Source organism: Chaetodon trifascialis, chromosome 19 (assembly GCF_039877785.1).
Source record: "Chaetodon trifascialis isolate fChaTrf1 chromosome 19, fChaTrf1.hap1, whole genome shotgun sequence".
In the NCBI taxonomy this organism is placed as follows: domain Eukaryota; kingdom Metazoa; phylum Chordata; class Actinopteri; order Chaetodontiformes; family Chaetodontidae; genus Chaetodon; species Chaetodon trifascialis.
The window spans coordinates 5,631,092-5,636,629 of record NC_092074.1 but is presented as its reverse complement, the minus strand read 5'-3'; the positions used below and the strand labels follow the sequence as shown (position 1 = coordinate 5,636,629).

General features: G+C 41.0%; 1 pseudogene; it reads right to left on the bottom strand.

The window, feature by feature from the left end:
• Positions 1-1,134: 1,134 nt before the first annotated feature.
• LOC139348064 (trace amine-associated receptor 1-like) lies at positions 1,135-3,350 on the bottom strand (annotated as a pseudogene).
• Positions 3,351-5,538: the final 2,188 nt, after the last annotated feature.

Sequence of the window (5,538 nt, the reverse complement as noted above, 5' to 3'; positions counted from 1 at the left end):
GGAAATTCTTTTGTTGCAATAACAATTAAACATACAGACAAACACAGAATGTATACAGCATTTTTTTTTTTTTTTTAAGTAACCAAAAAGTAACAAAAATGAGGTGGAATAACAGTATTTTGTTAAAAATAAAAATATGACTAAGTATAACTAAATATATAGTTATATAATTATTATATGTATTATAATGTATAATACATATAATATTAATAATAGAATAAAACGCAATATAACCAAGTATACAAACAAGTATTTACAGCAAAAAATTTGTGTAGTTTCACATGATAAATAAATGTAAACAATAGACCGTATGTGCAATATTGCAGTAGTGCAGATAATATGTAAAATATTGGGGTTTGTGAGGTTGGTGGATTAACTGTTTAAGGTGCTAAATGGGAAAGGCTGCTAAGAAAGGATGTACATCCATAAATTTTTTTCTCATCATTAACACATTTATGAACAGCAAAAGACCAAAGTTACACTTACTGTGGCTGGCTTTGTACAGTGACACAAAAGCAGTTATTCCTTAAAGATATCCATCAGTTTTATCTTCATAGTGCTGTCAACAATGCACAACTTGACGGAAAAAGTACTTTCTGAGATATTACCATGTATGCACAAGTCTTGTACAGTACCTTGCAGTTACCCTTTAGAATGACGAAACTTACATTTATTTCTTAATTCCATTGCCATCTGCAGGAATATAAATCATGGAGGTCCTGACTGAAAACTACTGGAAGAAAAAGATCATTGCAGTGTTCATTAATTCCTAAAGGTTTGTTCACAAAGACATACATTTAGGGATGTACTCCTCCACTGAACATGCAGATGCAGCGTGAATAACTAAGTACATATACCAACGAGGCAAACAATGGAATCAATTGTATTTATTGGAACATTGACATTGAGATTACGATACGTTCTCTTACTACACACTATGTATTGTACTGGCATAGTATTATAGTGTTGTAGTATAGTATTGTACATCTATGCAGTGAGTTGTATATACATCATTTACTTTACTTCATGCACAATAGTTGTAGACATACATACGACATGGAGTGCAAAAGATGCAAATTTACAGTGGCAAATTACTGATGAATTTACTGACATGACAGCATTACAAATAATGAGTCAAAAGAGCTTAGAATTAGTGAAATCACCTTGAAATATTTTCCCAGAAATGATCATTCTGAAAGCTGATCGAAACCAGCTGTAGAAGAAAGCATAGACCAATGGATTGAGCATTGAATTTGACCATCCGAGCCACTTAAATGCTGCAATCATAGGGACTGGTATTGTATAATTATGCAAAGGATTAAAGGTCATACAAAGAAGGAAAGGAGTCCAGCAGATGAGAAAAACTCCCATAACAATAGCCAGAGTTTTGGTGGCCTTTCTCTCCATCTTACTGACAGTTGCTCTAGACTTTGTCCTCTGACAGGTTGTTTTCTGAATGCTGTATGCCTGTCTCTGTGCCACCATCAAAATCTTTAGGTAGATGGTGGACATTATGATTGCTGGGAGATAAAAACCCAAACCAATTCCTATAATTGCAAAACGTATATTTTGAAATAAAACACATGTTCTGTTAGATTGTCCTTGGTTAACTCCTAAAATCATGATGCTAATTCCATTTAGTGCAGGGACAGTCCAGCTCACCAGGATCATAATCACAATAACATGGACATTTATTTTATTTCTATACCTCAGAGGCTGACACACAGCATAATATCTGTCAACAGAAATGAAGCATAAGTTCAAAATAGATGCTGCACACAAAAAGAGGTCAAAGCTGCTTCGTACTTTGCAGAGTAAATCTTGAAGATACCAACAAGAGCTCAGAGATAGTATTGCGCTAAGAGGCAAAACGAAAAGCCCGACAAGCAGGTCAGCCACAGCCAGAGAGAGGATAAGGAAGTTTGTAGGAGTGTGGAGCTGTTTGAAGTAAGCAATAGAGATTATGAGAAGAAGATTTCCACACATGATTAGAACTGATAAAGAGCCAATGAAAACACATAATAAATATGTGGTGGTGGTGGTCCATGTTGTCACACCAGATACATTTTCTGATTCATTACATAGATGTTTGTCCTCAAAAACATCTTGAGATCTGTGGACAAAAAAAGTTAGGTTCCATGTATAAATGATCATTAACAGTGAGGTAATATTTGCAGTCATGCCTTAAATCAAGTAAACAGAGTTAACAGAAGTTAACAGAATCAAGTCTTCTGTAGAGAGAGGTTTTCAATTACTTTTAGTGCTCTGTATGTTTCATAGCATACCTGTTTGATTTGCGCATCTGTCCTGATGGGAGCCCTCGGCCTCCGTGCTACTGCAAAGTATGTTCGGATTCAGAGTTTTTATTGTGGTCTCATTTGGATATTACGGTCAAGGGAGTGGCATTCAACATCAGTCATCAGTCACGATGAGTCATACAACTCCTTGTGAATCTCAAATTTCAAATTACTCTTATTATTAACTATTATTAACTTTCAATCCACTTCATCCAGGTCAATGAAGTGGAATGAAAATCTTCATTAAAAAAAGTCACCTCTGCAAATACAGTACAGTACTTTATACGTTTAAAATGTGCAAATATGTATACAATGCTCTCATGATTGTTTAACCCTTCCGCGTCCCTTCCAACCCGCTTGCTCTCTCCGCCCCGCTCGTCGAGCCCTCACCCTCGCCCTCCAGGTCCAGGTCCAGCAGTCCATCGTTTGCACACTGTGGACAGCACGCCAGGGCGCAACCTCTACACACATAGCGCTCGCACCCGCAGCACACAGTGTACGTCTTACAGTCCCTTTTGGGGGGGACACACCTGACACCACTTGTATTTACCGGGCCGTGCCACGGGCGGCGGGTGGGGCCAGGGGGTTCCCATGCTCACTCTCACGGCCAGTCGCGGTGCTCTGGACGGCTCGCATGACGGCAGTGGAACCTTCAACCTGAGGGCTCCGTGTCCTCTTTTCGATGGGTGGAGTCACAAGCGCCCTACCCGGGACCTCCAGGAACAGCCTCCCCCTGTTGCCTTTGCTGGGCATCCAGTCCGGGTGGAGCTCTCGCCACAACACAAACGCGTTGTAGCAGGACACGTCGATGATATTGTGCAGGATGACCATGGGCCATGGGACCATCATCCTGCAACAGCTGTACGTCCCAATCACCTTGTTCAGGTTATCGACACCCTCCTTGTTGCCGTTGTAGTCGAGGATCACGAGGGGCTTCTTGTCCCACCAGTCGCTGAGCCCACGTCTGCGTGCCATGTGTTCATGAGCACCACGACCTTGTTCCTCTAGGGCACGTACGAGACCAGCGCGGCCGCAACCTCGAGGAGGGCTCATGTCCGAAGGTTTGGGTGGGGGGGGGGCGATGTCCCCTTTCTTTCTTTCTTTCTTTCTTTCTTTCTTTCTTTCTTTCTTTCTTTCTTTCTTTCTTTCTTTCTTTTCCCAGCGTGTCCCTACTACACTGGCCCAAGGGAGTAGTAGTAGGAGGAGGAGGAGGAGGAGGAGGACGAGGACAATCGCTTCCAAGCTCCTTCGCGCGAATTTTGGGCCTGGGGGGGGCTCGCCTTCGTTTGTTTGCTCCTACCTTCTAGGTCTGATGCTTCGGCCGGCGTGTGGACAGCCAACGGGGACAGATGGACTGAAGGGAGAAGGGAAGGAATAAAAAAACAAAAAAACTAACAAACCCGACGGAAGATTGTGGACAAGGGAGGCTGACGGGCTGACCGGTGGGGAGGGACCGTCCTTGACCGAACCGACGAACTAACTAATCAGAACAAACCAACCAAACGAGGAGCCGGGCCGGGCCAAATGAGGGAGACAGAGAGAGTGCCGAGGGAAAAAAAAAGAATAACCAATGGATGATCCGGGGCGGGACAGGGACCTAGGCATAGGACAGGCGCAAACAGGCTAGGGTCGGGTCAGAAATGACCCGTTGGGGCATTGCGAGGGTTAACTTAACTGTTTAACATACCACTGTGTTGATGTTGTTTTCCCATTACAACATCACAAAACAATATGTGTGCAATATGACACAATAATATTATGGTAATATATGTTAACCTTTGTTTTTCTTTACTTCAATTGGAATATCCTAAACTAGCAGACAATCTAATAAGGAGGAGGCAGAAGAGGTTAACATTAATACTGTATGAGAGCATTGATGTCCTTAACTTGTGGCTGATGACACTGCATGAAAAACCACATTTGATCATGTGTTTGGATGACAACTCTGCTGCTATTGGTCATCTGTGCGCCACAAATAATAATAATAGTAATAATAAATACATATTAATTTAAATACTATATAATAAATTAATATATTAAAAATAATTATTTTATAGGTATATTTATGTATATATAAAATATAAATGATATATATATTTTATTTGATTGATGATTCATTGATTTATTTGGCGATCCACCTTCTACACGACCACACAGTAGAACACAAAGAACACAGTTGACAGAAACATTTAGAAAAAAAGTCTTTAATGAAATCGTGACACACACATTAACAAGGATCAACCAAGTAAAATCAGTGACTACTGGGGGAAAAAAGCAAGGAAATGTGCAGAGGGGTTCACTGATAAGAGTCTCTCGGTTGGGCCATGCCGCTCGTCCATGGTGCATGAAAAAGAGTCTAAGGCCTCTGGAAATGCTTCTTTGCTGCCTCTGGGTCATACTGGTTTGGTGCATGTCACTTTGAAGGGGACTCGATGCGAAGCCTCTTGCGGTGTGTCGCCACATACTTTGGGTCGCTCTCCAGCCGCTCTTGCAGTGTCTGGCAGAGTTTGGAGAGCTAGGACACTCCTTCTTGCTTCCAGCAGCTGTAAATACAGGTGTTAATATAATATTAGTACTGCAAAGAAACAATAACTCATGATAACATATGTGACCATGTTTGTCAAAAACAATGCAGCTAATAAATAAAATTCAGCCCATTTTTACATTGTTGTGAAAATAAAGCGGCATTCATGGGACTCTTACCTGCTTCCTTCTTTGTCTGCTGCCAGCTGAAATCTTCACAGTTGCTGCCTGAACTGGAAGAGCTTGCTGGGCATACCTGAAGCTCCTCCACACCATCTCATAATATGTCTTACAGGCCGTTGGAAGAAAATATATATTGGTTTGAAATAATTAAGACAGGCTTCAGTAAAAACAACAACAAGAAACAACAGAAAGGGTTTAAAACAACAACAACAACAAAAAAAAACTTACATAAAAAGACTGCTGTCCACACCATCCATGTCTGGACTCTCAGTTAAAGTCGCCATCAAATATGACGTCACCGTTTCGTTGTGGGGCGAGTTTAGTCTGTAAAACACAAAAAGTACGGGTCATGCAACGTTTACGTTTACTTATATTCTGCAGAATATTTCCTGTGTATTTTATTAACTTACCCCTGCTCAGGTTCATATCGCCTGTCGTGTCCGTCACTGTTGTGCAGACGTCGCACCTTTTCCTTTAAAATACAAAATACATTGTAATGTTAAATGTAACGTGAACGATTACCAAACGTTCGGAA